This window comes from Rhamphochromis sp. 'chilingali' (assembly GCF_963969265.1).
Source record: "Rhamphochromis sp. 'chilingali' genome assembly, chromosome: 1".
In the NCBI taxonomy this organism is placed as follows: Eukaryota; Metazoa; Chordata; class Actinopteri; order Cichliformes; family Cichlidae; genus Rhamphochromis; species Rhamphochromis sp. 'chilingali'.
The window spans coordinates 28,824,251-28,851,144 of record NC_137929.1 but is presented as its reverse complement, the minus strand read 5'-3'; the positions used below and the strand labels follow the sequence as shown (position 1 = coordinate 28,851,144).

Sequence of the window (26,894 nt, the reverse complement as noted above, 5' to 3'; positions counted from 1 at the left end):
AAGAGAGAAAAAGAGAGGGGAGAAAAGGCAGGATAAAGAGAGAGACAGACGGAAAGAGACAGAAAGAAATGAGGTATGTGTCACTATTAGTTTGGCAAGGAAAAGTCAGAGAGGTAGAGAGCAGAAGAAGTAGATATAGAGAGCAAGACAGAGAAGGGTGGAGATAAATGAGCAAGTGGTATAAGATGATGACAAGGTAAAAAGGCTTTTAGAGTAAGGAGGAATTTAAATAAATGAAAAGACAAGAATGGGAGTGGATAGAGGGGAAACAGACAGAAAAGGGGGAGTGTGTGATTCGCCCTCAGACTCACCTATTTGAATTCAGGCAGGAAGGGAGAATCACAAAGAAACAGGAAAAGAGCTGAAATGTAAAACAAAGGGATCGTAGCTATATTACATTATCACATCGTTGCAATGATTCATCCTGTTTTAACTCGGTCTTTTTACTCAGTCCTGTAGATGGTTCGCTATATCAGTGGCCATCCCATGGACAGCTTTTTTTCACATTGTTTTATTGTTGCAATGATAAATAATTAAAATGAGCCAAAATTCAGCCAAAACTTTCCAGAGCTTAATATTTACTGTTTCCATTGTCATACAACAGAAAGAAAAAAAGAAAAGAAAAACAATAATGACGTGAGTTCAGGGATTAGCAGAAATGTTGAGTCACTAATCAACCAAGCGCTGTATACCTAGCTCATTAAATATGTCTTTAACATAAAATGAAAATAAAAGATGGCCGCAGTTACTGTGATGTCACCCACAGGTGTTTGGATTCCAGTTTTTGAACCATTAGCAGGGAGATAACATTTTGGCTGCTATCATTTTGGTTTTGTAGGGGGCATAAATGATCGTGTTTGGGTGAGAGGCTGGAGTCCTGACTTGTCAGTGGCTCAAAGTAGAGTTGGTGTCTAGCAGACAGTCATGATGTACAGAGGTCAAAGCGGCCGGTCCCCTAACAAAATCCAAACAGTTAACTTATAAAAGAATTAAAAATTATTTTTAAAAAGTCATCCACTGAATTAATTCGAATCAGTTTTATTTATAGCTCACCAAATCACAACAGCAGTCAACTCAAGGCGCTTTATATTGCAGGGACCCTAAAAATAATACAGAGGAAACACCAATGATCAGATAACCCCCTATTAACAAGCACTTAGCGACAGTGGGAAGGAAAAACTCCCTTGTAACAGGAAGAAACATCCAGCAGAATTGGGTCACCCTCAAGTGGCCACTCCAGGAATTGCACATTTTTGCACTTCTGCTATGACTTTATTTTTTTTAACCCTGCCTGTTGGCGCTTACTAAGTTCTTACCTGTATTTTCTTATAGTGCGCATAAAGTATACAGACCATATGTTCATTCTTTTGAGAAGGTCTGTATTTGCATGGAAACAGCACATAACATAACTCAAAGGCACAACAACTTAGGTATTGGTATTCACCGTGACAGCTGTTTGCTACTTAAGGAGGAGAGTAGTGGGTTCTCACAGCTTACCTGCATATGCATACCCTCCTTCTGCATAAGAAGGGCCCTCCACAGCTGCAAATGTGACTTCACGCTGACTGAATATTAGTCAAGTGCTGCTGCGGTTAGATTAGTTTTGGGGGAAAGCCCCTGTCATCCACTTTCACTTGTCCACCTCCACTTCCTTTAATCTTCCTCCTACCATATCAAGTGTATGAAAGCAGTGTTGATGCAGACTTGTAAGGGGAACACTGTGCCCGACTCACTTCACTCACACATAAATTTAACATTTAATCCAAATGCACATTTTAGCCGGTTTAGTGGACGGTGTCCTGAGCTAGGTTCCACAGAGTGACTCCATCAGGCAGGAGTTGACTCAATCTGTCCAACTCTCTCTCCCTTGCTACCTTTATCTCTCTCTTTGTCTCTGTGCAGGCCGCTGCACACCGCGGCTGCTCACGCCATCCCAGTTGATCTCTTAATGGACCTAATTGCTTTTCAGCTCATTGCACCCCATGCCAGCACTAAACTAAATCAAACCGAGGCCCCATCCACAAGCCTCATTGCAAATCTGATTCCGCTTGACATCATAATAAGGTGATATTGACTACTCATGACTCAGCAGTTTCAGAACAGATGACTAAGCTTTTGGTTTTCTCATCATGACATGCCCCGTGAAAGGAAAAACTGTTCAGGTCACATAAGAGTTCAAGTTACCTCCTTAGGAGTGCAGCCCATTGCGTTCCCGTTGTCGATATGCTTGCGACCCTCTGTGCGAAGGGCAATATTTGACGCATTGTTGCACACCGAGCTATGGATTATGCAACTAATACACAATGAACAAGCAGTCTGCGCTCGTGTGTGCTTCTTTGGTCTCACTACCTTTTGCATGGCATATTGATGTAACGTGCTGCACAGCTGATAGCAAGTGAAAACAGATCAAACATGAAACGCAGACCTTTAGTAAGCTCGTCTAATATTATAATATCTTTCGGATGTTATTGCATGAGATTTATGCATTTGAACCTTAAAAAATGTCAGTGTCACAGTGTCTGTGAACTTTGTCAACATTTAGATCAAAATTGGATTCGCTGCAGTGTCAGTCAAATCGGATCAGATAGAGAGACAGAGAGTTATAAGGATTGTAGCTTATTTATTCAGGATAACTTAACATTGCAGAAAACTATTAACCTAAAAATTATTAATTCGGTTAAAGGTTGCAAAGTTCACTCTGATTGTTACAATTTTTCTTTGTGCCATCATGACTTTTCAAGAAAATAACTAATAATAATACACAATTTTCACCCTTCGTCATGAGACAGCCATCTTGGGTCAAGGTAATTCTCGAAGGCAGCAATTTGAAAAAGATAAACAGGGTTAATTTAATGGTCTGGCATTAAAAGAGACATTAAAGTGTGATTTGTCCTCAGAGACGTGTGATACGACTGTGTAGTCTCCAAGTTATGTAGGTCAGTAAGTGAATTGTGCAGGCATTATCAGTGATTGTTTAAGTCTCTATACAGCTGTCTGGCGTCTGACCAGTAAATTAGTCACTTCTTCCATATCGTTTGCGTAGTTACGGCAATCAATCTCACGTTTAAACATCACAATCGTTTCGGCGACATCATAAAAACCTTGTTTTGTCTGTGATGAACTCTTTGACTATTAAGTCTTCCAATTTTTGACTAAATGTTAATTGCTCATGAAGGCATGACTGTATGCTTAGCCATTCATCACATCTGACAGATTCCAAGAAGGAGAGAAGTATTAGATGTCTCGGCCAAGGACTAGAGTTGGGTGTTGGTTTACATTTTTCGTGCCTTGGAGATATGTGCAGTATCACCTTGGCATTTGTTGCACTTAGCCCCCTCCACCCACCACCCTCCTTCCTCTCTTTCTCAACTGCATGGGCAGCGGCCATAAATAAGTCAATCTCCATCTGTCTCAACACATTGGATTAGATTTATCCGCTTAAGATAGATTGTTATCCCAAAGAGCGCGAGTCTCGCTTGATGGGGAAATTAATTTTACGATGACTGGTTTACTTGATCGGGACTGTGGGGGGAGGTAGGGGCTATAAATGTATCAACTCCTGGGCGAGAGGAGCTGAAAACAACACTCCTTGTTTTTGATTCAGATAAGTTGCCTCTCTTCTCTGCAGCATTATACATGGTGCTGTCTTTGGTCACAGAAACCAGAGTAATGATTTGACAGACAGTCATTTGTAAAGTGCCAGCAACTTGTCAAGGGTGAGAAGGCCTGAACCTCAGGGTATGAGAAGATTGACAGTGAAAGATATTGGGGTTTTTTTTGGTTGTTGTTGATTTTTTAAATCTAGCATTAAATGTGGTTGCTGAATTATAAATAGTCTGTATAATCAGAGTTACTCTGCAAATTATCTGCAATCAAAACACTAACTGAAGTGTTACTGATATAACAGTTATTGGATTGAGTTGCACTCGAATTGACCCAAACCTGTTGAGCAATGATAATGTGTGTCAACAGTAGCCTTTTTTCAAATTCATCTGACAAACATTACTCAGAACCTCTTTAAGCAAAATAAAGGTTCTTTGTTTCTCTCCCCACAACTTATAGAACCACTCATCAAGCTGGTTCAAAGCTGAAACACAACACATAAATGTGACTTTAAGGTGTGATCCCAAAGAACTAAACAATGCACCCAGTACAAAAAATCATCTAATGAATTAATCTGCTTTGTACAGTAGCTTAAACTGTCCACAAGGACACTGCTGACGACCCTGCAGAGGGAAAAGGTTTAACTTAAGCAGAAATGATCCACCAACTCAAGCACCATGGCACAAAGGAGCTGTGAAAGGCTAAGATGCTGCACTGCTAAATGGGACTTGCGGTACTTTTAACAAAGAATAACTCTACAGTTACGATACTAGTGAAGCATATAGGGGCTAAATGCTAACATGCGACATAACTTTTCAAGATTTTCTTATTTAATCACTAGTGTACATATATTTATATTTATAGATACATATATATTTAGTCATCTTTTCTCTTTTACCATGTCTCTCTAATATTTTGCTCCTTACTATTTTTCTATTTTTTTTATTATTTTTTTATTATTTTATTTTATTATATTTTCTCTTACTGCTGCTCATCAAACACATTTCATTGCAATGTTGACCCTGTGCTAACTTGCATATGACATATAAAACTGAAAACTGAAAACTAACAGATGTAAGTATCTGTTTAAAATCTGAAGCTGTTTCAACTTTAAAGCAGTATAAGACTGAAAAGTCATAGGATATGTCCGAAGTTATTACGAGTCGTTCTATAAACCAACTGGTGCCAATAGTTATGCTAGTTTTGAGATATTTGACAGGACATGTGAACAATTTTGACCTGTCGGCAAAACTAGAAGAAGAATGACATTTGCCTAATGTTTGTGTAAAATATCATGCCAGTACCTGCAATAGCTGCCAACATATTCAACCAGAATTCAGATAGCTTGCGTAGCACATTATTTAAATATCCACAGCGCTGACTTTGCTTATAATTGAATATGGCATTCAAATTATTCAACAGTCAACTGCTGATTTTTGTCTACTGAAAAAGAAAAAAGCAGTTCCACTGAATTTCAAAGTATTGAGAATATTTAATGTTAATTAGTTTTCTAAAGTCAGAATCATCCCCAAAGATTTACTGTGTGGGTACGTACACAGGGAAGCACATACATCAAAGGGTTTATTTACATTATTCATCTAAAGTGAATGCATATTGATACAGGATAACCTTTAGCATCGTTACTAGCATTTGCATTGTATTTACATAGTAAATGTCAATCAGTGCTTCACTTTGCATGCCCCCACGCACATATAAATGTAAATATGTCCACTGCAGGATTTCAAACACTACTGACGCATGTAACACTAATGCATTATCACTGTCCTACAACAAAGAAATTTTCCCTTGCTAGAGTCTTTAAAATTGTCCTTTTCCTGTCAGTGCTGGTAGGTAAACCTGCAGCAGGTGGTAATCTATTTTCCCAGGTCTCTCTTGGATCCTTCTTATTGAAGGACAGTTGGTTTATAGACTACCGTGTCTTGTTGGGCAACAAAGTTCAGCCACGATAGGGGAGCAAGGCAGCCTCTTGATAAATCCTACCCTTGCCCCCATTTATCAACAAGTGCTGCTGTATTACTGCTATAGATGGTGCCAAGAATATAAAAGAACAAGGTTAGAAGCAGAGCAGAACTGTAAATCTAATATCTAGTGCCACGCAATTATATTCAAAGATCAACAATATTGTTGAGAGATTTGGAAAAAACAAAATCTCTTGCAGTCATGCATCAAGGGTGAATGTCAACAAAATTGTTTTATTAAAGCAAATTGAGTTTTATGAATGAAATTGAATCTTTAAATGTTTGGAATCTGGCACCTCATTGTTACAACCAAATTAGCTTTCCAACCTCTACTCCTTTTACATAAGAATAATATTCCAAACAATCCAAGAAAGTGTTGTCGTGATATCCACACATTTGTGATCTACAGTGCATTGTGCCTTGAGACACAACAGTCTCACTCCCACAATGCTTTCTCATAGCCAGCAGTTGAGGCCAATAGTTCACCTTACAGTAATTTCATCGAGTTGCTCCATGGTTCATTGTCAGAAAACCAACACTTTCTTTTTCTACATGCATAGACTGAATCTAATTCTGCCCTTACAAAATGAAGCTGGGTATAATTTGCAGGTGTAAATCACCATCACGGTTACTCAATCAGATACATGACGTGGCTGAGTGCAGGTAAGAAAACAGATCTGCTGACTGCAGTAGTCTGTCTCTCTGTCTCTCAGTGTACTATTGTTGGATGCTAGATCTACGTGTCTGCAGGGCCAGGTTGTTCATCAGAGGTTTTGGCTTGCTGCCATAGAGGCAACTTTTCCGAAAACACTATTGGTCTTAGTCATCTGTCTCCCCAGGCCATTGCTGTTATTTTCTGTAGCCCTACATCAGAGGTCCATTCACTTCACTGTGTTATAAAGAGCAATATTATCCCCTTGTTGTGTGACATTATGCCTAGGCGGTGACATAGACATGCATGAACCACATCTAGGAATTCTTAGACTTGGAGGTTCCTGATCAACAGGCTGGCATTGGTTTAGTTCCTGCATATGTAAAGGCAGTTTTCCTACATGAAGAAGCAATGCTTGCATGCATGCACTTTAGGTTCAGTTTGACAAAAGAATCAATATAAGATCCCTACAGGGATCTGTGTCTCTCAGGAGGGTTTAGAGGCACCTTACTGTACACAATGATATTTATTATGAACCAAACCAAAGTCAGGAAATGTAGGTAATGCTACATCTCTGTTTGTCCACTGTGGGGAAAAGCAACCATCTATAATCAAGTAACAAACACAAGTACAGTACAACTCGTATTTAAGATTGATTATTTTATGGTATTGTTTTTATTCTTGGCTTGGCAGCTGCATTTACTAGCTATAAAAGCTATAACTACTACTCAGGTACTGCACTTTGTAACAGATTCATCTTGTCTTGCTTACATAATACAGCATCTATACAAGTATTAGCACAGAAACTGATCATTTTGGAGACTACCTCTTTACTGGTAACCCATAGCTGAAATTAAAGGTACAGTGTATAAAATCTCACCACTAGCTGTCAGTAGATTGCAACTGAATTCTGTTTTTTTACCCCTGCAAAAGAAGTACATCTAAGGTGTAGCGCTAATATATTTTAGTCAGCCAAGAGATATCAAAAACATTAAATCTAGACTATACCTCATAACAGCCATGACCAGCCAGTGTTTCTGAGCAATTTTCTACACACTATGTTGTAGCATATTTGAATAATCTTAACATTTAGTAATAAATCAGTAAAAAAAAAAAAAAAAGCAGATATGTGCCAATTATATATTTTTCAGTATTTTATATTTTTACCCCTTGAATCACCCCAAAGACTCTTTTTTCATCTGTAGTGAGTGTAAGGTGTCAGTCCGCTGTTACCTCAGCTGTCAATCTGTCCAACTCTATTTACTCTGGAGGTGGCTGTAAAACTTTGTGGAAGGAGTTTTCTACGAATTGATGAGTCAGTGAAGCTAACTTCAGATGCTGATGTGAGTTGTTGAGGATATTCTGAACTTTTCTGTCGATAAGTGCTGCTCTTAGCCTCCGTTAGCGGTTGTTAGCCAGTGTTAGCTGCTGTTAGTCTATGTTAGCTAGAATTAGTAAAACTTTCTCTGAGGTTGGATCTAGCAATGATAGAGTCAAACATGTAGTGAATAAAGTCATACGATGTAAGATTGTAATTTTTTTTTTTTTTGTCAGAGGTAAAGTGTGCTTTTTAGGACACTCAAGCTAGCACTATGCCATCATAGTGTTAGCTTATAATAGGCTGTTGTTGTTTAGCCAGCAGCTGTCCAGAGTTGGGAAGACTGCAGGTCAATTACTGACAATAAGTAACTGCGAAAATGTCATGAATAAATAAGCATGTTTGTGGACATTTTTGTGTGTTAGAGCACTAACTTCAGTTCAGTGGAGTGGCTGGCATTTTATCCAGATGCTCGTTAGATTGTCTCTTTCCATTGCGGTGTTTCTTTCCATCAGTTCCTCATTTGTTGTATTGTTTTGGTTTTATAATCAGACTAGCTTTCAACGAGTGTCAGGTCTGGACTGCAGACAGGCCCCTTTCAGTTACCAGACCTTTACCACACTGTTGTGGTTTAACATAGGCTTGCTTAAAATAAGCAAGACCTTCCCTGAAAACAAACATGTCTGGATGGTAGCATACATTCCACCATGAAACTACATCCACAATGGAAGTCCTTTAGAGCAATGCTGTAACCAGAGATCATAGAAAGTGAGTGGCATTCTGTGACTTTATGCAACTACAGATGAAATAAGTAATGGTGACAGGAAGTAGGTAGGACCCGAGAAAAACGTTTCTCTACTTCTACCATGTCCCGTGCTCACAAGCCTATTTAAGCTAAGTTCAGTTTTAATAGGCTTGGACCCACAAAAAGAAACATACTTACTTTTGGGGGGGCGGAGTCTGATATGAGGGCATTATAGAGTCTTAACTTTGATTTGTAGATGAAGCAATGAACTATCCTGACTGATGATGGTTAGAGGGAGATGTTCCTGACCAACTGCACTGATTTCTACTTGTTTGTAATGTACTGCCTCCTTGACAACCAAAGCCATTCAATTCCCCCTTTTGACCTCACACCTCATTTCTGTGGATTCTCTCTAAATATGTGCAGCATAGACACATCTTTTTATTTGTATTAAACAGTCTGTTGCTGATAGACATCGTGTTGGAATCTGATTCAAAATGACTTAAAAAGGGGGGGAAATCTTTACAACACATTTACAACTCTAAAATAACTGACATACAGAGACACATGGGAGCTAAAGAGGTTGTCTTGATTTAGCATCTGAAAATAATTACCAGGTCAAATCTAAACACTCACACCCACTCTGGCTCTTCCCTTTCACACCAATCTTCCTCTAAAATAGCCATGTCCAAATGGACATTCCTGCAGTGGACTTGGGAAGGAAAGTTGATCCAGGAGAGCTGGCAGAGTGGGACCTCGCTGAGTGACGTCACCTCTCCCCCCAACCCACCCACCCTTTCACACACGCAAAAACACACAAACGCACACACCAAGTTCGTGCTCAGGTCTCGGTGAAGAGAGAGAGAGAGAGAGAGAGAGACTCAGACAGACGTACCGAGGCGGATGAGTGAGGGGAGAGAGAGCGAGAGAGAGAGAGAGAGAGAGCAGTGTGTCCCAGGCACACCGCGCTCTCCAAACACAACCACAGTCTCGCCACGTTCAATTCAATGAAGATCTAACGAGCACAACAGAGACAGACCCAAACCAGAGAATATATTATACACGCCCCACGTGCGTGTTTTTTTTTTTCACCCCCATCTCTCCCCCCCCCCCCAATCACCGGTGACGGACATCTCAAGGAAAGACGCGAAATAAGAACGAACAGACGGGGGAGGAAAGAAGAAGGAAAGAAAGAAAGAAGAAGAAGGACCTGAGGACGGATTTCTTTCTTCCACGGTATTTTCCCCGGGACTCGCCTGCCATTTAGTGGATGTAAAACAGAAAGAAGAAAAAGAAACTCGACTTCCCTTTACGCAGAAAAAAATAAAGGACAGACTGAGTTTGAGAGTGACTGCAAAATGGTGATAAGGTAAGAGATGTTTGACGAGCCTGGGAGTTTGGAGGTTGTGACGGTGGGAAGTGAAGTGGCTGCCGCAGTGATTTGAGGTGCGCGCACAGGCTCGCGAAGTTGGTTCAAACATTAGCGGGGGCCGTTACACGTATGTGGACGGGCTTTTCTGTCCTCGCGCTGCCGTGTTCGTGTGTCCAACTTGTAGTTTTTGTGAACTCGCGCAACGCGATGTTGCTTTCAGGGCCACATTACAGTAAGAAATTCGCGCGGAATGACACGAAATAGCTTCCTTTGACTGGCTGATTTAAAAAACAAAAACCTTAAAATGCACCTGCACGTGAGCAAATTTGTCTGTGCTATATTTTGGTCATGACGTGGGGTTTGCGTTGAGGTGTTCAGTAGATTATCCGCACGCACTTAATGTATTTATAATATTTACGTTTGCTTTTTACATTATTTTTTTATTTATTTTAAAATAAACTGGTAACTATTTTTTTCTGCGCTGTGTTATCCTAAAAAAAAACACGTTATTTTAAGCCCTCTTTATAAGCCGAGTGGCTGTCGTGAGTATACGGTTCGTATTAGTGCATCCTGCCTTTGTAGGCAGCGAGTGGAGTGCGAGGAATTTTCAAAGTGCATTCTAAAAACTCTCCAGAGGTCCCTCATCTTACCTGTCTTTTTTTAGAACATTTTTCTAGTGTTTATTGACGAGGAGGCGTTACAGTTAACTGCTTTTAAAAAATTAGAATAATAAAAGCAGCACTTGTCTGTCAGTCAGGTGAAAGCGAGCCTTTATTTCCAGGAGTACATGCCACCTGTGCTCAGTGTGCCAGTTGGGCCACTAGGGGACTCATTCTCTCCAGCCACTGAGGAGAATGCAGCAGAGAGGGGCTACAAGCCATGATTAGAGATCCCTCCTCTTTTGCTTGAAAAAAAAGAAAGAAAAACTTTATGCAAGGTATAGCAACCAGTGTTAGAAATGTAACAAATGTCCCCAAGGATGAAATGATAGTTTATCAGCTTGATGGAAATTAATATGTGTATAACTACATAATCAGCAATTCACGTTAGGTGGGATTACAGTGTAAAAAAAATGGATGAAAGAGTGACAAGATGTGTTGTGGTGTTGCTGTCTGGGTAAATGAAAAGGCAGGGATCGAAGGCAGAGTCGGCTAGTGAGGTGATTTGAAAGGCCAGTATGGTGTGTGTGTGTGTGTATTTAAACATTCAAATCAGAGTGAATGTGGGTGTTTGCTCAGGCGTTTTCATCGCACAGTGAGCACTCTGGGAAGAGCACGCCCAGCATCTCTGCACTGTACCTTCACGTTCGACTGTTCCAGGCTCAAACAATTAGCCCGATTTTGACACAGCACAATTAATGCTGTCACCACACATTCGAGTTCCACTTTCAGCAGCACTCGAAAGAGGGAGGCAAAATGGACACGCGCCGAGGCGGCGTTGCGTTTTAAGTGCTGCCTCCCAAAGTCGCTGAAGGGAGAAAAGAGTCTCAGTCATCGAAAAGTGGCACCGACGCGGCCATCTGCACTCCAACCCCTCATCCTTCACCTTCTGCTGTTCTAAAGCCTCCCAGACGATATGCAGCTGGTGAGCAAAGTCTGAACCTGTGAAAACACGAACGTGTTTGTGTGAACGTGCACGCGCAAAGGATGCAAAGAGTTTGTGGCATTCAAGCTGCTAAATTGAAAAATGATCAGGGGTTGGAAAGTGCCTACAAGGGGCTTGGGCCATCTTTAGCGTGCCTGCCGATCTGCTCCTTTTTTCTTCAGTTTCTGTGCCTGAAGCACACTCTGAAATCACATCCTACATTTTTGACAGTGGCTGGAGGGAAAAGCGGGTGTTTTGAAAACTTCATGTTTTAAGGGAACTCGAGATCTTTCAGACGCTTCTATTATTTCTGCTCGTTTTCCAGTGCGCATTCGCTTAGCTGTGCGATTTGATTGCCGCGCCACTGGTTGGTTAAATGTTAAGCTCGCCGATAAAAGCTAATTGACAGCAGGGCCTTCGGTGTAACAGAGATGTCTGGAAGGACTGCGGGAGCTTTAAATATCTCCTTATCCACCATCCGTAACTGGCACACAGCCGAGGCCGGTTAAAAACAAGTGTGCCTGCTCCGCACACTCCCATTGTCTCAGCACGGATAAGTAGCTCTGACTCACTGCTTTATTTTGTTTTTTCAAGACTTTAAAATAAGAAAAGAAAGAAATGTCAGGAAAAACTTTTTTTTGTACTACGTGTGTGCTTTTACATGCGCCTCTGTGTGTGAAAGAGAGAGAGCTCTACTTGAGGAATTCCAAGGCCAGGGCCCCTATTACAAGTGTGGAATGAGAAATCAACACTTACATTACAAAAATGGATACGTAAACACAGAGGCCGCAATTATCAGGCGCCATGGTGTTGGAACTGGGTGAGATGGAGTGCCAATATGTCTGTTAGCAATCACCCCCCCTCGCTGCCTGCCCCCTGTAATCCAGTGGGTGTATTCTAGCTTGTTTTGTGCCAACAATGGCCCTTAACAGCTACCCACTGACTGGCAGGCAGGCTAGCTGGCAGGGTGGGTGGCTGGTGGATGCGAGAGAGAAGTTTGATGGGCTCTGGAGGGAAAACGCTTCCACGAAAGTTCACGTGCACGAAGCTCACGCCATACTTCGCACGTGCATTTTGTATATGGCACACTTAAAAGTTTCTTCCTGCTAATCTGGCGTGTGCGGCTGTGCTTCGGGGTCCTCTTTCGACTACAGAACCCCCACCTCACAGAGGCCAGCCTGATGCATTGTGACAAATGAGAAAGCAGTTTGATTTCGCACAACACTGAGCTGCACCGCGGCATAATGAAGTGATCATGACTTTACCCTTGGTTCACTTTGGCTGTGGTCCCGCGGTGTTTTTCCTCTCTATTCAATCGCTTCACTCACTTATTTACTTGGCAAGCATTTCCTCCCGTAACCTCTAGTGCTGCATAACTAGCGTCAAGGGTGGGTTGCTTGATAAAAACCACCGCTACGGGGCATTGGTTTTACACATAGGGGAACGCTAGCAGTTTTTATTGATATTCAAGTTGCCATTGGGTTGGAATAATAAGAAGCCTATTTTCACGCCCAAGCAAAATCACCTCTACTGTCCATCACCCTGTCAGGGCAGAAAGTTGAGGCGTAAATATTTTTGGCAGCGGAGGGGATGGAGGGAGAAGCTGAGCTTGTTCTTTCCCCGTTTGCGCCCATTCTCCAATTCTGCGACTGATTTAAATGCCTTGTCTTGTTTTGTTTCCGTGTTCACCCTGCTTCAAATTAGCCTCATTGAAATGAGGTGTAATTTTAGAAAGAAAAGTTCTTCTGCCTTCCTTCCCCATTCTTTCATGGCGATTTCATCTCCCTTTGTAAAATGCACTTGTAAGCGTTAAAAGCGGAACGCTCAGTGTCATTTCTAACAGCTTGGAGTGCTTCGCCTTGAGGCTCTGCCTCCAGCCTTTACATACAGGGGAACTATCGAAGTGACAGAAACACGGAGGAGTGCTTTTCTGTTGCAGCTGTCCTTTGCTTGGAGATTGTGTTTCAGGAGATATGATGGATGCCAAACGCCTGTAGCCAGTTGTGAGGACGTACATGGGGTGGAAGTATGCGGGTATGGATTTGGATCTGGGTCAGCAGCACTGGCAGAGTATTATAATTTTGCCCTTGACCTCCATTTTGGATCAGCCCCCCCCCCATCTAGCAACTAAGAGTCTGTCACTATCCACACTTTGGGAAAGCTGCGGCTACTTAGAAGAAAGCTGAAGAGTGCTAGTGAAACATGATAATTCTGGCTTCAAATGCTGCATGAAAGAAGGCGATGGAGTATGAAACGGTAGCCTGGTGCTATTTTTTTTTAAGGGATTCATTTTGATTGTACTGCAACCCAAAACATCATTTCTTTTTATGCCCTTCCTATTGTCTCATTTCCTCTTATCTTAATTTTTGGGGAAGGCTGAGAGCAGAATCCAGCGAGGTTCATTTGAATAACCGGCAGAATGAGGAAATAAAAGCTGGAGGAAGAAATGGAAGTGGCGGGCGGCCTGTGTGCATTCATGTCACACAGCTTTATCAAATTATTCCACAATAGCAGCCACACAAGTGATGGAATTTCAATTAAAGTATGACAGTTTCAGAATTTGTTTCTGCTCGCGCGCGAGAGAGCCACGTTACGTTTGGTGGATTTTGGGGGGGGGGGGGGGGCTGGGGTGGGGGTGGGCTGCTGGTCTTGTACAGAAGACATATTTCCCAGTCTGTATTCTCTGTCTACTCACCTCCCTGCTCACTCACCCCGTCGTTCTCCATCAAAAGGGAACGACTTAGCGGAGACACTTTTGTTCAGAGGCACTCTGTGGTTAGAGCCAGCAGCCGGGCAAAAATGGGGTGTTGTGATAAAGGTCTTTGAGACGAAAAGTCAAAAATGGAAGGCTTTGGCTGATAGGCTCTTTCCAGGAACAATTACACTACCTGCTGTGCCAAATATAAGGGTGCAAGAGATAAGTGCAAGGGAGGGGGTGCTCAGCTCAGACTGGTGGCTAGCTCGTAAACTGGTAAAGAGCTACGTATATATGACCCTCAGGGGCTGTAAACTGTTTCAGGCCTGAGATTGTAACACACGCAAGCACTTCTGTGCTCACCCAGACGCCCAGTGTGTCTATATATGCACACACACACACACACACACACACACACACACACACACACACACATGCGCGTATGAATGTAGATGGTAGAGCGAAACCTAAGAATAGACTCAACGTGCAGGATTTATTGCAACAGCAGTGCTACAGAAAAAATATTTGCATACATTAAACCACAAATGAAAATGTCTTTTATCTTAAATGAAGTTTCGGAACAAAGGGTGTAAAAATTTGAATTTGTCGCCCATTTGCATTTCCCGGACTCCGACCGGAATTGGCAAGGAGCAGAGGGTTCCATTAAAAAGTTCAGTGACATTGCCACATAGCAATTTCACGAATGAGGAATGCATTTAATAGGAGATGGATTTTTCATCATTTGGAAATGTTTCCCCGATTTGTGCCATAATTCTTGAAGTGACGCGTGTTTTAGTGGAATCCAGTGCACCCGCGGAGAGGTCTCGGAAGATGTATAGAAATCTCACGCGGAAGGTGGGAAATAGAGTAGACAAAAAGTCCTGCACATGTGGACGTACTGGCGTCAACGCTGTGGGAATATGTCTCCTTTATTATTAATCATTTACGTCTCTCGTTTTAAATCGGAATTCAAATTCCTGCATCGCTGCAAGGTTACGAGCGAGCGTTTAAATTCTGTGTAACCCCGGCATTCTCTCTCTCTACTCACTGTGCAATTATAGCTAGCTGCTTTGAAGAAGCCAGGCGGAACTAAAATGACTTTTCATGTCCGGTATAATGACTGCCATTTGGAAGCGGACATGGAGAGAGGGCGAGAGAGACAGAGCTACAGAGGAGAAAGAAGAGAGAGCAAAAAAGATGGAGGGAGGTGCAGAAGGAGGGAGAAAAAAAGGGGGGGGGGGGCAATCAGTGGATGAAAATGGCTTAGGTCACCTCTGGTTCTGCCCAGACAGCCCAAACCAACCACCTTTGATTCCTCACAGTTGAATCGGACACATTTTCTCCTTCTTCTTCTTTTTTCCCCTCCCTGTCTGCGCTTCTCACTCAAACTTCCTCTCTCCTCTTTCTTCGTCTTCCTCTTTCTTGCCATTGGTCACCATTCATTTGCCTTCAGCGGAAGCTTAGCAGCTTTAAGGCGGATTACAAGATGAATTGCAAAGAGCGAGACGCCGTATATTCTCTTTAGGGTGGGCCGCTGCAGCCAAAGGCCAGAGCTGTGGGCCGTCACCTGGGCTAGCAGCTGGCTATCTTTTACACCCCCCTCACTAATGAGGCCAGACAGTTGGGGCTGAAGTTATAGCTCAGGCTGGATGCTGTGTTGGTAATCTATTATTTAGACTCTCACGGGGAGCCTGGTCTCAAGAATTTCATGCATGCATTTTGCAAAGCAAATGGTAGCCCAGGGGGAATACAGAGCTCTGTGTGGGAAAGAAACGAGTGCGTATTAGACATTAATGTGAGTGAGTATTAGGCATTAACGTGAGCTGCAGTGTTTCCTTGTCCTGCCTATTTCAAACCTGCCAAGACCCAAAGGAAATTTTGTTTTTTCTTCTTCTGATCCCCGCCATTATACTAGAATAACAATGTTGGTTAAACAGATGCGCTTCGACGGTGCTAGCAATGCTGACAACTTAATTCGGCGCATGAGTCTTTTTTGTCTTCCCCCCACCCTTCCATCCTTTATTTCGTACCTCATTGTGATATTTTAGGGATGACAGATCAAGGTTGTAGCTGGGTCTTCAAACAGCCGACACAAAAGAATGGGTATATCTTTCCCTTCCCTTTTCATGTATATTTTAGGAACTATTTCAGAGGGGTTTCGGAGAGTTGCATCACACTGTTATAGATAACACTGTGCAGACAGGCCTTGTTTATATTTAGTCAGGCTAGAAAACTATGCCACACATGACCCCGCCAATGTATTTATAGTGAAAATTCCCTTGGCTACCAGGGATGTATAAAGTAATACTTAAATTTGTTTATTCGTTTATTTCCATTTGCATGTTTCTCAAGTGTACCATTCATCTACACTGAGCATCTAAACATTAGGACCCGACATGGCGCTAGTATAAAAAACAGCGAACGAGGAGTCGGTATCTTCCAGGCTGCCACATTCGTGTGAACACTTTGGGCAATTAACTGTATTTGGTGTTGTACATATACAAATCTACTGGGAGATGAGATGGCAACAGTTAAACATAGAAAGACAGTTTTAGACAGAGCTGTTTAGCAGACTTAGGTTACTCTTAAATGGAGTTCATGTGGAATGGCTTAAGATGTTTGAAATGGTTTAAGAGTGCTAGATAGCATAAATAAGCTAGGCATACCGAGCCCGGTGAAGTCACCAAGATATCCATGTATCTTCATCTTGATGAGACATACTGTAGCTTTCTGTTCTAAGAAGCGAAGCTTATGTGGAAGTGCTTTAAAACTGCATTTGTACTTCAAGCCAGCAGGGGGTGACTGCTCTGGTTGCAACAAGGTTTCTGCTTCTATAGAAATCTGAGGGGAAAATGACCCTTTGCCCTGTGATCTCGACACGTTTCGACAAGTTCATGGTCTCAGTCGAGACAAAAAACATTAAACAGTGCTTTACAGTATATGTTGCGATTGATTGATGCACAGTGTGTCCTCAGTTTCTCGGGTGGAACCATCCCTCGTTTGTCACGTCCAGTTTCAAAACACCAAGATCAAGGACTTCACCAGCCAGTGGATGATATCATGCTAGTGCTGTGTGTCTTGTAAACGTTGTTTATTCATCAGATTCACCAGGGCCAAGCTGCCACACTTAAAGCTGCGATGTGCAACATCTCACCACTAGATGTCAGTAGATTGCAGATTGCATGCAGTTTTCTTACCACCAGATTCAAGTGCATCATTCGAGCTATGGTGGCTGCTGCAGGACAAACATGTTTAAAAAGTTTGAATTTTTTTTTTTTTTTCAAACCCCACGTGTCCAGGTGTTAGGTTGAATTACCGTTCGATCGGAAAGCAGATAACTTCAGTGTCGCGTTTAAAATCCTTCGCCCTCTGCAGCTCCTTCCATCTGGAAAAGGGTACTGTACCTGTAATTATCCTTGTTTTATCCCAACGCCCGTCGTGTGTCTCTTTCCTTTGCATTTTCACTTCTGTGTGACCTATTCACAGATGAAATCGTACCTATGAAAACATTGGTTTGGTCCTTCATTTTTTAAATCTGAAGGTGCAGGCACGGATTAAAATTTGCCTCCGAGGCATGAGAACGCCTACGAGTTCTCTTCTCCTTCACCTTTAGCCTACTACGTGTGTGGGACATAAAACACGACTAGGCAGAACAGCGATGTCCCTCTCGGCGACTGCATTCAAGATGGCAGGGGAACATGGCGGCTTACACAAACCGGTGCCTGCTCCTATGTATGTTTAATGGATTCATTCTAAGTTCATGAGAATTCTTCAGTTTGTTCGAATATGTAATTACACACAAATATGTATGTAATGTATATTTATAATTTTTTCTGTTACATAACCTACAGTAGTTTTACATACTGTAGCTTTAAAGCGCCACATTATCCACATTTTTCAGTTTCATTCATTGCCTTAACGTTATATTTTCAGGGACACACCTCACACTGCGTACAAATCTCACAGGTGCAAACCTTTATACCATCATCAGTCCATTGAATTCACAGAAACTACATAGTACAGTCAGCTACAGATCCTGTGACCTCTAATATAACTTATTTTCCACTGAATTTCTCATGCTGTTCAGGGGAGTCTGTGTCAGGTGTCGGGCACTGTAACTGTAGCTGCCACGCTTAATCCTCTACCTACCGCTACCTTGTCCTTGCATGCGTTCTCCTGTCGGGCTACCCTAAAGAAACATTCCAAGAGAGGTTCAGCATCACTGTAACTGGACACCATCTATCGCCTTTCATTCTTCCTTAATGCTGAGAAAAGAAGAGTTAAAGAGCTGGCACGCTCTTTATCGAGTCAGATGGGTGCTGACCCACAAAATCACAAAATAAAACCGTCAGAACTCAGAATTAAGGGAACGTTGTTAAATAGGAGTTGGAATGCTCATGTATATATCTTTTTCCTCTTTTCTCTTAAAGTTTAAAATAACATGGCACTCATATATCACCCAAAGCACCAAATAAGCCTGAGATCAAGTTGCCCAGATTGCAGATGCTATAACAGCGTACTCTGGGATTTAAGCTGGCATTCATATAAACGTTGCTTTTACACGTACCACCCACCTAAATGTTGGTGCAGCCCAAACACCCCCATGACAAAGGCTCTGCGTGATGGCTGCCAGCTGCAGCCTCCCTCCGCAGGACAAGTGTCCCGCCACCGCAAAAACTGGCCAAGAATGCAAGTGTGCATTAGTGTGAAAGCTACTCCAGATAAAAGAATCTAAACCTTACCGCCATGATTGTCGCTGAAACCTAGATTCAGACTTACTAACTATAAGTATTACCCAGTTTAGATGCTCACCTCAGGTCTGCACAAAGGGAGAAAGGGTGTCAGTTAAATGTGCAGCCGGATGCCGATTTAGCTTTTGATGCTGGCCATCGCCTCCTTTTGTCACAGCTGATTGTCATTCCTGTGACAGCCCAATAAGTGTGTGTGTTTGTGTGCTCTTCAGTACTGGTTTGTTTGTGTCACAGTCTATAGAAGGGTTCATTTAGTAGCCATAAAGACACATATACAATGCAGCTGCTTCTTCCCCTCCCCTGCTGCTCTCTCTCCCCATCTTCCCACCCTCCGCCGCTATTTGGAAATCTATTGTGATAAGCTAAGCGCAAAGCTGCGAGGACGGTGTCCTGCGCTAGCTGCTGGCCATATTGTTGCCTCGTTCCTCTGTTTGGATCCCCAGCCTGCATAACACTGCATCGAGGAATTAACCTCCATTTCAGTTTCTTTCATATTCTATAACTTCTTCTTTTCTTTTTTTTGCGATGGCCACTCCGCCGCGAGGGGAGAAGTACTGTAAATGTTGCCAAATTACTGACAGCTCCTCTGGAGCCCCGGCTGCATAAATGCGCCGCGAATGTGATAAACAGCTCAGTCTCTCTTGCTTGTGGCTGCCTGTAAGCGCAACCTTTACAGAAATAAAAGGGCACGACTTTTTCTTTTTTTTAAAGGCAACTTCGCTGACACGAGAGCGAGAAGTTAAATAAAAGAGAGTGTAGCGCAGTGAATGAGACATTACTAAATTGTCACACTTTGTGACCTTTCCTATTTGTTCTGACAAGCCGGGGTTTCTCTCTGTCGAAATGGCCTGTGAGCGTTTGTAAGCGATTCTTCCCTTCCTGACCCCCCCAAACACACACACCCTATTTTTTCTTATCTGCCATCTGCAGTGACTGCGTGACGCCACAGCTTCTGTGTCATCAGTGACAATGCTCACACGCACACTGGGACTAAACAAGAGAGCAGGGAGGAATAAAGTGGGGAGACAGAATAGGCTGCGAAAAGAGAGCTCACTTCATCCTTTAATTGTATCTCCGAATATCCCGGTGGACTTCATTACAGAGGCATGCGAAGAAATCTCACTTGTTTGCTCTGGGAAACATGTAAAAAGTGTTTGTAGTTCTTTTTATGTCTCTGTAGCAGCGTGAAGTGTTTCAGTCGGGCGAGTCGAAATTTCTCTGCGGCCGATTTCAAGCAGTCAGTGAAACGACGGACTTACGTTTAAAGAAAAAAACATGTTGATGATTACGCGTTAACCTAATGGATGCCACGAATTAAAGCAGATTTTCACATAACATCAAATGATCATTTTATTTATTGGTACCTGTTATGCGGAGTTTCAGGTGTCTTCTACAGTTTCCTTTGCATAATTCATTATTATTGAGCCTTAGTGCAGTGCTTTAGTTTATCTACTGTTTAAAATGAGCTGTTTTAGCTCCCCTCCTGATTGGCTTCCCCTCGCAAACAGAAAATTTGGACAGGAGGTGGGCGGGGCTTCACATCAAGGATACCCTCCCTGTCTCTCTTACAAAAGAAGTTGTATTTTGCTCATAGAAATGTAATAACCTATTCTAGAGTTTACTTTTTTTTCCTGAATAGGGACCTTGAATAAACTGCCAGCTTTATGCGGAAAATCACATCTTTCTTTCGCGATTTTAAAGAGAAATTTCAGTGACACATTCAGCGTCTGTAGACGTTTACCAGAGGACTGGAGGTAATTTTTGACTTCATTAAATCCAGGGCTAAAAATCTACAGCATCACTGCATAAAAACACAGCAGGAGAGGTGATTATCTTTGGAAATTAGCTCACTCATTTAGAGCTGTGTGGATGCAGATGCCTCTGTTCAATGGAAGCCTATTATTCCAAACGACTCTCATTAAGCCGTAGTGAAATAAGGCAAGCTGTGGAAGCAGTGAAATAAAATCTTTAGACTGGCTGTGTAGAACTCGGCGGCGGCGAGCTACGCTGTCTTCATTAAGGGCTCTGACGTCAGGAGTGAAATGCTGAAAACGATCAGTGTAAAAGGAAAAATTGTATGCAGCTGATTTCTGCCTCTTGTGCTCTATAGGTGGGTTATTTGGCGTTTGTGCTGTAAGCCGAGGGAACCGACAATACAGTCTGAGCTTAATGAGTGACTTTAATAAAAAATTTAAAAAAACTAACACCGAGGAGCATGAGTCATAGCTGATCTGTAATTTCTGTATCTGAATGGAGTGCTTAGAAGCCCTTTTAAATACCAGTCTGAGCGAGCCCCTTTCCTGGTTAGTCAAGATGTGCTGTGCTTTCTTTTACATGATACAAAACAAAGCAGATCACATGCTGTTGAATGGTATGGAAATCACCTATTGCCACTCGTGGTCTCTCTTCAGCAAACACAACAGAACCTGTTTAAGGCCTTTCCCGGTGCCTCTGTAACGCCTTGGTTAGGTGCTGATTGTGCCGAGCTAACATAGACTGAAGAAATGGAGACCACTCCCCACCCCCTTTCTTCTTCACGGCACAATTTATGTGCATTAAGAGCCAACTGAGGTCAGCTTATCAATAAGTTAGTCATGACTCAATCCATCACTACATGTGACTGAACAGATTGATTAATGGCGCTTTGTTTGGGATGCAATTAACATAAAAAACACATAAATTTCACAAATGTTGCAGATTGCAAGCGATGGCTCATTTAGCTAAAAAAAAAAAGGGGGGGGGGGGATTTAAATGAAGCCCCACTTTAGGGGAATGAGTGATGTCAGTTTCCAAACATTTGCATGAGCTTTGCATGTGCACTGAATGCAGTATTTGCATGAACTAAATCAAAAGCAAACTTTTCTTTAGTCCTGAAACCGACAAAAAGTGTATCTGTTGAAAGGCGATCAAGCTGGTTTGATCTGCTGATAAAACACCAACAAATTCTGTGGTTAACCTGTTTATTGTGGGGCACAAAGACCAGCAGCTATAAAGCAAATTATTATAGGATTATCGAGCATCTGGAATTATTTATTTTTCTCCCCTGGATCTATGTAAGTTAGAGGACCTAGCGAAGAGAGGGCGATTCGATTGACTTGTTTCAAATAAAGAAAAATACAGGCGGGTCTCAGAATTCCCCTGGCCTCAACAACAACGCAGGTGGATGTCATTTGCATGTCCCACGAGCTTACCTCCTCCTCCTCCTCGTGTATATTTATTAAAATAGCCGCCGGTGGAAATCAGATGACTGTCAAATCATCCTGATGTTTACCAGCGTTCTGTAACATGTGCCCTCATACACATGTACACACTACAGGTTGAACACACAGTGCTGTTTATAACCGCTTCTATGATAACCTCCGTCAAAACATTCATGTACTGTTTGGCCGGGGCCCTGAACATCAGTAGCCTGTATAAAGTGATGGAACGCAGACATTAAAATTCGATCTCCTGCATCAGTACATCCAGCGCTGCTCGGAATGGCAACTATAAATTGCCGGCCATTATTTTCGATTAACCACGCTGACACTATGGCCCATCACATTTCTTCCTATTTTTGCACCCCCCACCCCCCCAATCACAGCTGCACCATATTTCCAGCACTGTTTCATTTTAGATTGTCCCGGAGCACGATAACGCCGAGCGGCAAACCTTGGGACGCGAGCTAGCAGACGATCTTATTAATAGCGGAGCTGCGATAACGGCAGTTGTCAACATCCTCAGTCGGTATCTCGATCTTCAGGCGCATCCTTTCCGAAGGCCTGAAGAGCAGAGGCGTCACAGTGGGTGCAAAAGGGGGCAACAAACTTGGCAGTTTTATCATTGATGTTCTGGGAAAGTTTAATTCCCTGCATCTCAAATACAGCAAACAGGATTTCCCGAGTGGGGTGGGGGATTAGGAGGCAGGTAAAAAAGAAAAAAAAAAGGGGTGGGTAGCGAATACAGTTTGAGCTTTCATGTAAAAAAGATGTCCCTAAACGGACACCGGTGCAGGCGTGAATTAAGAAAATGAATAAAATAAGTACAGTTAACCGCCGTGTGCCAGATTTCACAACCTTGAAAGCTTCATTTCATATTAAACATTAAATGCAGACAGAATGGAAACAGCCCTGCTGGTCGGCTGCCAGCTAACATCAGGCGTGACAGATGCACGACGCAAGAGGAGCAGATATATGACGCCGTTACCAAGTGCTCGTTTTGGGAAATAATGGCCACTGTCTCAAAGAAGTCACTGTGGTGTCCGCGTGTTAGAACGTTTTACGTCTGTTCGCCTAATTGTCTGGCAGGTTTGGGGGTTAGTCAAGGGGCAGCTGATTTTAAAACATTATCAATGCCTTATTTACAAAACAGTAAACTGACCTGGTGAAGACGGCCTCACCGCTCAACTCTTGTTTTGACAGAAACAAATTGTTGCGTCTCACAGAAAGTCCTCCCGTTAGTTCTTAATGAATTTATTGGTAATCGATATCCTTTACTCGTTCACTCACTGAGGCCGTGACCCCCCCCCCCCCCAGACGGGGGTTTTTTCAGCTGTTTTTTCATACTTAGGCAGACGGGGATTGCCCCTAGGTGAGATGAAGGCAAAAAAATGTAGCTTTTTTCCTCTTTTTTTTGCTTTAATAGCCAGGAGGTTCAAAGTCTCACTCCAATAAAATAAGACTGCTGCCTTTCTTATTCGCTTCTCTCACAACTTTCATTTCCTTCACGACGTTCCACTTCTTCTGCACTCCGCGGCACATGCTAACTGATTTGGCTTGGGACCGCGTCTCTGAAAGAAAACCTCCTCAAAGAGCTGGTTATGCATCCCTGTCAAATACTGCACAAAATGCGAGCTTGCCTGTCAGTCAAAGCTTCTTAGCGGAACCTCTCTTGCAGCGATTTCTGTGAGCGTCCTGCTGATGCAGGCAGTTTTTTTTCTTCTGTTTTTTGTTTTTTTGCCGGAAGACGGGGCCTGGCCTCCCAGTGGGGGTCAAAGCGGTTGACCCTGCCCTGGCGAGCTCCGAGTCTGTCTGCAATGATTTTATTCAGCCCCATTCAGTATAACAGCGGGGTGCGACCCGGATCGATGTGGCACTGCCAACGCTGATTCCATTGAGAAACCCGAGGCCTATTGAGAGGCACTGATCAAGGGTGGCGGATGTTTTTGCTTCGCGCTGTTGAGCCTCTGTGAATTCAACAGTCAAATCAGTCTGCTAAAATTGTGTCTCTTAAAACATATGACTCAGAGGAGCTGGCGGAACGCAAGGGAGCTTTGCTATCCTCAAAAAATATATAGTCCTCCTACTATGGCTGCGTGCACGCATCATTCAAGGGCTTTTTGCTATTATTTAGCGCCGCACAAAGCCGAATAAAGGCGGGAGAGAGGAGGATGTCTGGCAAATGAAAAACAACTGGGCCAGATGCCAGACTCAAATCAAGCATGTGAGCTCAATAAAGCACACGGTATCGATTTGCGAGTTATTCATTATTTGTTTTGGATGTAGAGAAAGTTCTTTGGAAAATGATTTTGGTTTGCAGTCCAGACTCTGAAATAAATGGTTTGACAGGTCATCGATGACCATAGAATATGATAGTAAATGGTCTGATATTGATTTATTTCCCAATGCCCCGCTTCTTTTTTCTCGGGAGTTGTTGTGCTTAAAGCAAGACCAAGCACTCTCCTGTGTATTGGATTTTTGTCCGGCCTGCTTTCAGATGCGAAAATGAGGATTTATTTTGTCCTGCCGCTTGACTGATTCTCGTGAGGGAGCACGGATTTGACTAGATAAATTGAGACAGAGGAAGGGTATACATCACACTGCGTTTAATATCTCTCATGACAGCGAACAGTTTCGCCCGCGGTGATATCCAAGCATATAGACCCCCAAAATGCAAAAATGGCAGCTTTGTTTACTGCATTCAAAATAAATGGCTTAGACCCCGCTGTCACTCACAGATGGCACTTCCTTTGAAGAGAAAAAAAAAACTGCAGAGCCAGTGACTCGTAGTAATGCACTGGCACGGCGGCAGCCATTTTGCACAACCTCCGGAGGCACCGATCATCACGGAGAGGCGTTGGCATCATCTTGGCATCGGCCCGACCTCAAGCCCAGAGTAGTAACTGATAGCTGAGCTGTAGCCCGTCAGGCCTGACGCTTATCACTGCTGACATCTGTCCACGCCATCTCTCCTCCCTCATCTGTAGCCGGCCACTAGAACACCGACCTTGGGATCTCTTTCTCTGTTGCTCCAGTGCCCCAAACCGATCTCCCCCTCCTTCAGTTGTTCCCATTTGGCGCTGCTTCAGTGTGTGTTGCTTTGAGGCTTTTGTTTACCCTTTTAGACCTTGGTTGGTGGGCTGACATGACTTGCAAATTCATACACAAACTCTTCCTGTTTGATTTCGGCGTTTATGTAATGAGTTTAAGGAGCCAAATTTGACATTTTCTAGTACGTCGGGACAGCTTGATTATTAAGGAGGGTTCTTTATTTTGCAAATAAAATCTTAGAAACACAAAAAAAGAGATGCGGTTACAACAATGAAGAGAAGCATACACACCAAACCTAGTTTTTCCTGATGATTGCAGTCTTTATTGCCGCTTTTTGTCTGCATAAAAGAAAGAAGAAGAAGTCAGACTGCCAACCACATTCCAGTTTTGACAGGCTGGTAGGAGACGTCTGACACCCTGTGTTGTGACAGCGCGGTGACAAGGTAGTTTGTGAAACAGTCGCAAAGTTTCTTCTATTCATTGTTCTTCACAGACACAAATTGTATGGCTTCCCCCTCAGAGCATGAGTGACGGTGGCGGTGACATCAGTCACAGGCTCGTCACCTAAGGCACTAAAGTTTGAGCCCACCAAGGGTCTGAGAAAAATGTGATTCCTTGGCCGTCCGCAAGACCAGATAGATCATGTTTTGTAATTTCTAAAGAGCAGAGCTGTTTGCAAGGCTGTTGTTTGGTTGCCTAAAGAAAGGATCAACAAGGTAAACACATTTAGACACGTGTTGAGTGCACGTCCTGAATAAACACGTTACACTTGACAGGACACATGGAGTGGCGGCCGGTTCAGAAGCCAGAGCTGCACCCCCACGTTACAACGAGTCAAATGGAGTCCTGTTAGTTTGTGTTTGCACAAAGCAGCTGAGGTACTGAACGAGCTGGTTAGACTCCCACACTGCTTGCCATCACATATATGTATATTTTGCTAAATATTTTCCCACCGCTTTTATCAAGATCCACACACCAGTTACATTTACAGCATAGCTTTACATTTTCCCATGTTACACTGCACAGCCTTTAAGCCACTGTGACTCAACAGCAGCCCTCACCCCTGGCCTCACTTATGAGGTAATTAAGTCCCTGGTTGTTTGTTTAGCTGTCTGCATTTGTGTCCTGTATAAAACACTGGGGGGGCATATGTTCTTCCTACCATAAACCCATTGAAACAGCGGGACATGAGTGGTGAGGAGGGGTCGACTGTGCATGCCTGTGTGAGTGTGTGCTCTAATTAGGCAGGCAGAAGTGTATTAGCCTCACTGGGCAACAGCCAGCTGGGAGCATCTGGAATCGTCTTTCATACTCACCAACTTCCCTGCTGCACAGATACTCATATGCACACACACACACACACACACACACACACACACACACACACACACGCAGAGGCATGTGAAATTAGAAAAGATATCTATGGAACAGCAGTGCGATAAGAGTACGTAGGTCAGGCATGATGGGTCATATGAGCAGCTATTTAAGTCTGCCAACATTTAAAGCCTCCCTCACATCACAGCCCCCGACTGAACACACCGACTGGAGTCCTTGTTTTAGAGGTGCCACTCTCACGTCTCTCTCGAGATTGGAATGCCAACAGCCAAGAGGGGAGGACCGCATCCATTCCCAGCAGCTTCTGCACCCGAGCTGCATCAAAGCGCTACCTAACAATAAAAAGAGTGTCTAAAATAATCCAGCGCCTCTTGAATTCACTGTGCACTTTTATTAAGAGTTAAGAGTCAAAAGAAGATTATTTTTATCAGCCAGTCATTTATGTTCGGCGGCAGGACTCTGTTCTGGGACCTCCCCGACCTTTTGCACGCGTACAAGGGAAACTTTCAATGTATGCAGAGGGAGTAGCAGCAGGGCGCTGTCAGATATGTCACTGTTAGATCAGATGGAGGATGAAGGGGGCAGCTGGGGAAAAGGTGGGTTGCAAAGCAG

The 26,894-nt window shown here is 43.0% G+C and overlaps 1 protein-coding gene across 5 annotated transcripts in view; it reads left to right on the top strand.

Annotated features, from left to right (window-relative positions):
* LOC308402910 (receptor-type tyrosine-protein phosphatase delta-like) overlaps nt 1-26,894 on the top strand; it is a 421,888-nt gene that overhangs the window by 271,870 nt on the left and 123,124 nt on the right. For 2 of the 5 annotated variants that reach the window (XM_080892056.1, XM_080892055.1), the window contains exon 1: nt 9,206-9,666. The exons of 2 other annotated variants lie outside the window; for them this stretch is intronic. The gene's annotated coding sequence lies outside the window, so the exon portion shown is untranslated. Of the gene's footprint in view, nt 1-9,205; nt 9,667-26,894 lie in introns of those variants that run through there. One more of the 5 variants, XM_080892057.1, reaches the window with a different exon arrangement.